Here is a 9,582-nt window from a genome sequence, read left to right as displayed (position 1 = left end):
AAGTTTTCCACGTGATTTATTACATAAGGAAAAAGAAAATAATATATATACAACAAGAGAATATGATAATTACATAGATATAATATTTTCCTTTTCATTCACTGTCCAACAACAATTACAAAGCATAAAAAAAAACTATCTTTAAAAAAAAAATCAAATTAGAATTAATAGTTTGACATTTAACATGACACATGCATGAACTTTTTTGACTTTTCTCTTGACTCTAATTTATTTCCTTTTCACAATTCACTACTCCATGGAGGTTCCACTCTAATGAGCATAAGGCCGTTTCAGCAACTATAACATGATTATTAGTATTTTTAGCAAGATATGCTTAAACTCTAATCATTCTATTCCGATCGCACTACCTTATCATAAATAGTCTAGTTTTGTCAGGCTCACCGTGTCTGGTAGTACGAGTACCTTCAGCCGAGAAGCAATCCCCAAGTATTGATAGGCGTTCGAAACACAAGTGCCCTCGATAGGTCCTTAAAGTAACCAAACCATAACTATTCACATTCCCGTAAGGATTGATGACAAGAGAATTAAACAACTTAGAGGTAAACAAATTCCTTTGGTTAAAGTCGTATGGGATCAAACGACGGGAGACACCACTTGGGAACTAGAAGAGAAGATGAGATTTCAATATCCAGAATTATTTGAAGGTATACAAATTTCGAGGACGAAATTTTATTTAGTGGCGTAGTAATGTAACATCCAAAAATTTTAAGATTATATTCAAATTTGTTTTAAAATAAATAAATAATAGAATAATAATAATAATAATAATAATAATAATAATAATAATAATAATAATAATAATAATAATAATAGAAGAATTAAAAGTAAGGGGGGGGGGGGTGGAGTTAGTAATTTTTGTTGTTATAAAAAAAAAAGTTGTACTTTTCCCCACGTTACTTAACAATTTTTTTCTAATAAAAAAAAAAAGAGAAAGTGTTGTCTTTCTCCCCACGTTACTTTGTTTCTAATAATAAAATAAAAAAATTAAAAATGAATTGGATAATTGAAGAAAGAAGATAGGAACTGTAAGAGTTTTCCAGCAAGTGTACACACTCATCTTCCTATAAATAAGGGTATTGGCTAAACATAAACACACACCACAAAAACTCTCTTCTCTCTAAGAAAACTAGGTTAGTCTTCTCTCCCTCTCTTCCTTTCCTTTTCAGTATAGTCTTTCTCTATAGTTATTCTAAACACAACAAATCAGATCTATGTCCCACCACACCTTCACTTTCAAACAAAACAATTAAACTTTTCATTGTAACTATGTCCTTTTCAAAGAAAAAGAAATCTGATTGACTAGTTTATTAATTTTAAGTTTTGGGTTAGTTTACTATTCTCGGTAAACAATTTTGTAATTAGAATGAATTGTAAACCTAAGTACTAATTTGACCTTTATACAACATATGATAGTTATGATTTGACTGCACTATTTGTGTTAAAAGTTAGAAATTAAAGACACTATTATTTTTAGAATGAAAACTTAAATTTGGATTTTATGAATTTTTCTCATAACAAAGTTGTAGAAAACAATATTGGCGTATTATGTCTTTAGCACTTTCAGAAAAAGAATTAAGAAAAGAGAGTATGGAGAAAAAGCTGGATTCTTTTGTTGGTTAGAAATGAATAAAATTAAAACTGGGTTTTTATTTTAGTCTTATGTAGTATGAAAAGCCTAAGACAATATAACCTTGATGATAACTATAGTCTAATAGATGTACATAACAAACTAATTAGCACTCTTAAACTCTTTCCCACACACTAGCAGTCACATCTAAACATGGCCATTAGGGTCTCCCCCAATGAACTCTCCCTCCTCAAGGTACTCCTCTGGGTCCTCCTCTGGTTCCTAATAGATAGTTATTTTGGATGAGTATTCTAGGTGATATTGGAGCTGCTTTCGACGGAAACGATATAACAACAACTTTCGAAGAAGAGTCATAATGCATTAGTCAAACTACATCAGTCCTACTATGTTACCAAGGCTGACTACTATCCAAAATAATAGAGTTTTAAGAGACATTAAGTACATAACAAACTAATTAGCACTCTTAAACTCTTTGCCACACACTAGCAGTCACATCTAAACATGGCCATTAGCATTTTGTAACATCCCAGACTGCTTTTAGGATTGCCGACTAACCCCACAAACCAACACGAGTCTTTTCAGCGTGTTTTGTCCTCACTCGCACGCTTACCGGGAAACCTCCCGGTAGGTCACCCATCCCAAAATGGAACTATAGGCTCCTGTGGGTCTGGTCCTACAGGTGGGACAACACCCATGTCATGGAGAGCTAGGTACAACCTCTGCAATGGTAGAATCATCTCTGTGGTCTCATGAGTAACAATAGTCGGAGTAGGCTGGCCACCGAATCCTGTGGTAGTGCGAACAAGTCCGGTAAAGATCAATGTTTGGGTGGCCAGATTTATTTCCCAAACATCGTGCCTCGGATCCTCAAGGAACTCGATCCTGCGGATCCCCGAGTGAGCTAAATGTCTCCCTGGCATCATCTACAAAAACGTCCGAACATACCCAAAAAAAACAACAAGATACAAAAACAAACAAAGAAGGGTGAATTACTCGTACACAAGTTTTCCACGTGATTTATTACATAAGGAAAAAGAAAATAATATATATACAACAAGAGAATATGATAATTACATAGATATAATATTTTCCTTTTCATTCACTGTCCAACAACAATTACAAAGCATAAAAAAAAACTATCTTTAAAAAAAAATCAAATTAGAATTAATAGTTTGACATTTAACATGACACATGCATGAACTCTTTTGACTTTTCTCTTGACTCTAATTTATTTCCTTTTCACAATTTACTACTCCATGGAGGTTCCACTCTAATGAGCATAAGGCCGTTTCGGCAACTATAACATGATTATTAGTATTTTTAGCAAGATATGCTTAAACTCTAATCATTCTAGTCCGATCGCACTACCTTATCATAAATAGTCTAGTTTTGTCAGGCTCACCGTGTCTGGTAGTACGAGTACCTTCAGCCGGGAAGCAATCCCCAACTATTGATAGGCGTTCGAAACACAAGTGCCCTCGATAGGTCCTCAAAGTAACCAAACCATAACTATTCACATTCCCGTAAGGATTGATGACAAGAGAATTAAACAACTTAGAGGTAAACAAATTCCTTTGGTTAAAGTCGTATGGGATCAAACGACGGGAGACACCACGTGGGAACTAGAAGAGAAGATGAAATTTCAATATCCAGAATTATTTGAAGGTATACAAATTTCGAGGACGAAATTTTATTTAGTGGGGTAGTAATGTAACATGCAAAAAATTTAAGATTATATTCAAATTTGTTTTAAAATAAATAAATAATAGAATAATAATAATAATAATAATAATAATAATAATAATAATAATAATAATAATAATAATAATAATAATAATAATAATAATAATAATAATAATAATAATAGAAGAATTAAAAGTAAAGGGGGGGGGGGTGGAGTTAGTAATTTTTGTTGTTATAAAAAAGAAAAGTTATACTTTTCCCCACGTTACTTAACAATTTTTTTCTAATAAAAAAAAATTAAAAAAAAAAGAGAAAGTGTTGTCTTTCTCCCCACGTTACTTTGTTTCTAATAATAAAAAAAAAATTAAAAATGAATTGGATAATTGAAGAAGGAAGATAGGAACTATAAGAGTTTTCCAGCAAGTGTACACACTCATCTTCCTATAAATAAGGGTATTGGCTAAACATAAACACACACCACAAAAACGCTCTTCTCTCTAAGAAAAACAGGTTAGTCTTCTCTCCCTCTCTTCCTTTCCTTTTCAGTATAGTCTTTCTCTATAGTTATTCTAAACACAACAAATCAGATCTATGTCCCACCACACCTTCACTTTCAAACAAAACAATTAAACTTTTCATTGTAACTATGTCCTTTTCAAAGAAAAAGAAATATGATTGACTAGTTTATTAATTTTAAGTTTTGGGTTTGTTTACTATTCTCGGTAAACAATTTTGTAATTAGAATGAATTGTAAACCTAAGTACTAATTTGACCTTTATAGAAATAAATAGAGAAACTGTGAGCTCGTGGGTCTGAATCGAAATAAAGAAATACTATGAAATAGTATACAACATATGATAGTTATGATTTGACTGCACTATTTGTGTTAAAAGTTAGAAATTAAAGACACTATTATTTTTAGAATGAAAACTTAAATTTGGATGTTATGAATTTTTATCATAACAAAGTTGTAGAAAACAATATTGGCGTATTATGTCTTTAGCACTTTCAGAAAAAGAATTAAGAAAAGAAAGTATGGAGAAAAAGCTGGATTCTTTTGTTGGTTAGAAATGAATAAAATTAAAACTGGATTTTTATTTTAGTCTTATGTAGTATGAAAAGCCTAAGACAGTATAACCTTGATGATAACTATAGTCTAATAGATAGTTATTTTGGATGAGTATTCTAGGTGATATTGGAGCTGCTTACGACGGAAACGATATAACAACAACTTTTGAAGAAACCAAAGAACATGACACATGCATGAACTCTTTTGACTTTTCTCTTGACTCTAATTTATTTACTTTTCACAATTTACTACTCCATGGAGGTTCCACTCTAATGAGCATAAGGCCGTTTCGGCAACTATAACATGATTATTAGTATTTTGAGCAAGATATGCTTAAACTCTAATCATTCTAGTCCGATCGCACTACCTTATCATAAATAGTCTAGTTTTGTCAGGCTCACCGTGTCTGGTAGTACGAGTACCTTCAGCCGGGAAGCAATCCCCAAGTATTGATAGGCGTTCGAAACACAAGTGCCCTCGATAGGTCCTCAAAGTAACCAAACCATAACTATTCACATTCCCATCTACACTTGAATGTATAGGGACCTGTTATAGCTCCTTAACTGTCCCTAATTTCTAGACGAGACAAAACACTCATACTCAACTCAACAATGTCAAACAATTAACCATTTATGTTTATAAAATTGATTAGCCACTTCATAAATTTATTCAATTAGTACAGTGATGTAATTCAAACCAGTACATAATGATTCAACAAATAATAACCAACATATATTCTTTTTCATATATATATATATATATATAGCATCGAAATTCCAGCAAGGAATAATTCATGTTACTTAGTTAAACATCACACATGCCTTTGTTTTTAATCACTTACCCGTACAATATCTAATATATATATACTATGTCTATGTGCTTAAGCTAGTGATCATTGTTTGGCATTTTTAAGTTTCTTTTTCTTTACAACATACCTATGAGTAAAGTCTTATTAAGTTGATACCATAAAATTTATAATGTGAGATACAATTATCTCTCTCAGATTGTTTCTTTCTAAGAGAAGTTTTTACTCACGGTCAACGTTATAAGTTATCGCATCGAATCATAATCGACACCTTTCATATATTTCCAACTAATTTCACTCATCAAAATTACTTAATACTTATTGAAAGTTTATATACTCATTTACTTACACAAGAGTAATACCAAATAAACACAATAGAACTATCTAATCCATTCATCATTTACAAAATTTTTTTCTTCTACTTATATATTATATTTTCAAAAACTCCTAGTTATATTAACTAAAACACATATAAGTCGATGTCCTTTGACATATACTTGATCGCTAGAAATTATCACATCATCGAGAAATTAACTCTCACAAGTAGAGTTATTTACTCACACATAATCACTTAAGCACATAACTTATGCAAAATCTTTAAAACTTATTAGTAGTAATTCCCCTTACCTTCGGTTTCTTCGAAAGTTGTTGTTATATCGTTTCCATCGAAAGCAGCTCCAATACCTACCCCAGTCGTTGAGGCGACTCTCAAAAATACGTGATCACCTTCCTCAAATTCAAGAGGTCTTCTTCGTTTGTCTGAGTAACTCTTCTGTCTGCTTTGCGTGGTACGCATCTTTTCACGGATCTGTTTGACTTTTTCGGTCGTTTCTTGTACAATCTCTGGTCCTAAAATGCTGCTCTCTCCATCTTGATACCAGCACAACGGTGTTTGACATTTCCTTCCATACAGAGCTTCATAGGGTGCCATTCCTATGCTTGAATGAAAACTGTTGTTGTAGGTAAACTCAATTAATGGTAACAAATTATCCCAACTTCCCCGGTTATCTAAGACACAAGCTCTTAGTAAATCTTCTAGGGATTGAATCGTCCTCTCTGTTTGTCCATCGGTTTGTGGATGATACGCAGAACTTAATCTTAATCTGGTTCCTAAAGATTTTTGTAAACTCCTCCAGAAATGAGATGTGAATTTCGGATCCCTATCTGAGACGATACTTGAGGGTACGCCGTGCAGTCTAATGATTTCCTTAATATAAATCTGAGTCAGCTTTTCTACATTGTAGTTAGTGTTAACAGGTAAGAAATGAGCTGACTTTGTCAATCGATCGACAATGGCCCATATTGAATCAAAATCATTCCTGGTTTTTGGCAATCCTACGATGAAATCCATTGAAATGCTTTCCCACTTCCATTCAGGTATGTCTAAAGATTGGAGCATTCCAGCAGGTCTTTGATGTTCTACCTTTGCTTTTTGACATGTCAGGCACCAGGAAACATACTCAGCAACTTGCTTCTTCATTCCTGGCCACCAAAATTTTTGTTTTAAATCTTGATACATTTTGGTTGTTCCTGGATGAATACTTAGGTTGCTTTTATGTGCTTCGTCCAAAATCATTTTTCTTGTCTCCTGGTTATTTGGGATGCAAACCCTCCCATTACAGCGTAAAATTCCGTCTGTTTCCAAACCAAATTCCGAATTTGTTCCTTGTTCAATCAATCTTATCTTCTCCTGAAGTTGGTCATCTGTTGCTTGTTGCTCTTTTATTGTATCCATCAATCCATTTGATATCTTTACCATTCCCAAATGAATTATTAGATCTCGATATTTTTCTATCAGCTCTAACTCTTTGACCATCATTGCAGACATGTGAATTGTCTTACGACTCAGCGCATCAGCTACAACATTTGCCTTTCCAGGATGGTATAGCAGGGTAAAGTCGTAATCTTTGAGAAATTCAATCCATCGTCTTTGCCTCATGTTGAGTTCCTTTTGATCAAACAAGTACTTTAAACTTTTGTGGTCGCTAAAAACTGCAAACTTCGCTCCATACAAATGATGCCTCCAGATTTTCAACGCAAACACAACTGCAGCTAACTCCAGATCATGCGTAGGGTAATTCTTTTCGTGGGTCTTAAGCTGCCTTGATGCATATGCTACTGCCTTTCTATGTTGCATGAGAACGCAACCTAATCCTTGATGTGAAGCATCACAATAGACTTCATAAGGCTCGTCTGGTTGCGGTAGGATCAATACTGGTGACGTTGTTAATTTCTCCTTCAATGTTTGGAAACTTTCTTCACACTTTTTAGTCCAGATGAATGCTTGGTCCTTCCTTGTAAGTTGTGTTAATGGAGCTACTATCTTTGCAAATCCTTCAATGAATCTTCGATAGTATCCAGCCAATCCAACAAAACTTCTGATCTCCGTCACTGACTTTGGTTGTTCCCACGAGAGTACCGTCTCTACTTTCGCTGGGTCTACGGCTATACCATCTTTTTTGATGACGTGAACTAAGAATTTTACTTCTTCAAGCCAGAACTCACACTTTGACAACTTTGCGTATAACTTCTTTTCACGGAGAATCTTCAAAACTTCATGCAAGTGATCCTTATGTTCTTCCTTGTTTTTAGAATAGATAAGAATATCGTCAATAAATACAACTACAAACTTATCGAGAAAAGGGTTAAAGATTCGATTCATGTAATCCATGAAAATTGCAGGAGCATTTGTCACTCCAAACTGGATTACAAGATACTCATAATGTCCATATCGAGTTCTAAACGCAGTTTTGGACACATCCTCTGTCTTTACCCTAATTTGGTGATAACCTGTCCTTAAGTCAATCTTTGAGAAAATAGAAGCTCCTTGGAGTTGATCCATCAAGTCGTCTATGCGAGGTAATGGATACTTGTTCTTGATCGTCACTTTGTTGAGTTGTCGATAATCCACACAAAGTCTCGAGCTTCCATCTTTCTTTTTCACCAACAACACTGGTGCTCCCCAAGGTGAAACACTTGGTCTAATGAATTGTTTTGTTGATAAGTCCTCAATCTGAGTTTTTAGTTCTGCTAACTCATTGGGTGACATCCTATATGGTGCGATTGAAATTGGACTTGATCCAGGTACTAGATCGATCGAAAATTCGATGTCTCTAACTGGGGGTAAACCTGGAACATCTTCCGGAAATACATCCGGAAACATACAGAACCTATGGGAGAAACATACAGAAAAAGAAAAAAAAATGTTATTATTTTGAGAAAGAAAAATACGGAAGAAAAAGAAAATGTTGAGAAATAAAGAAAAAAAATATATATAATAGTTGAGACAAGAATAAAATGAATATTATTATTTTGACGCGGCCGGATTATATTTACTTACATTTTGCGCTTAATTTTATATGTGACGCTCCCTATAAAGTGAGATAAAAATAGGGGTGTTACACTTTTCGTTAGATTCCGTTCGCTCTCCTACCGGTGGTCGCTGTTCGTTTGTGTTTAACCTTCTATCATCATTGTTTCTTTGAGCCACCGACTTTGCAAGGGGCCTGGTGGGTAGTTCATGGTTGTTCAATTCCGATCCGGTTTCGATCCAAAGGATTTCGAGTGAATATAATGCAAGTGGTTGAATTTTTTGCCTTTTCACTTTTGTGTGGCTCTTGCTGATTGGTTTGATTCGGGGTTTTGCTTAGATATGGAGCTATTTAGGTATTTTTGAATTAGCTCAACACTTTTTGGTGTTCTGGCACCGTTGGGTGTTTGTTGACCGGAGCTCCGTCACCGAGGTGTTTTTGTTTGTGTGTTGTTCTTTATGTTTTGCGTTTGTTGTTCGATACGAGATTGATTTATTAGACTTGTACTCATTTTGCAGTGGCAGCGTGCTTGTGTCTCAAAAACCTGAAAGGGTCTAGTTCTGTTAACCCGAATGGGTCTGATTTTTAACGTAGGACTCATCCCTCGATCTAAGTTCTTACTTGTCTGTTTGAAACCGGTTGTGTTTGGTAGCCTGACTTTCCGACTCTCTGATGTTTTCAGATTTGTTAAGATTTGCAGATTTCAAGTCGTCTTGTCTGCATACACACTGATACTTCATGTTAAGAGCTTTATGCTTGCTAATTTGTTCACGGAGCTGTTGGCACTTGTATTTTGATATCGTGTTGGCGGTCGATCTATTCGCTGAATTTTAAACCCCAAATTTTTTATTATGATAGATTAGGGCTGATCACTAAGGTTTGATTTATAATGATGTATCCATGTTTAAGTTTTACCTGGGTCATGTCTATTGCCCCTCAGTGTATGTATCTCTTTCATTTTGTTTAATTTAATCTTCTTTTTTACTTAAAAAAATTATAGTGGAGGAATACTCAGAGGAGTAATATATTGTCATTATTGATTTCGTGAAAAATTAAATGCACAATGGTATGAAATATTTTTAATTATTGAATTTTTTATATATAA

At 34.1% G+C, this 9,582-nt stretch overlaps 1 long non-coding RNA gene across 1 annotated transcript; it reads left to right on the top strand.

The window, feature by feature from the left end:
- Positions 1 to 8,709: 8,709 nt before the first annotated feature.
- Positions 8,710 to 9,272, top strand: LOC146944532 (uncharacterized). Its single transcript, XR_015025961.1, has 2 exons — positions 8,710 to 9,067; positions 9,160 to 9,272. It is a non-coding gene; the product is annotated as an uncharacterized LOC146944532 (long non-coding RNA).
- Positions 9,273 to 9,582: the final 310 nt, after the last annotated feature.

This window comes from Medicago sativa, chromosome 2 (assembly GCF_051527215.1).
Source record: "Medicago sativa cultivar Bolivia chromosome 2, Bolivia_mono, whole genome shotgun sequence".
Classification (NCBI taxonomy): Eukaryota; Viridiplantae; Streptophyta; class Magnoliopsida; order Fabales; family Fabaceae; genus Medicago; species Medicago sativa.
The sequence above is the reverse complement of the archived record's forward strand: the minus strand, read 5'-3'. Positions and strand labels throughout refer to the sequence as shown.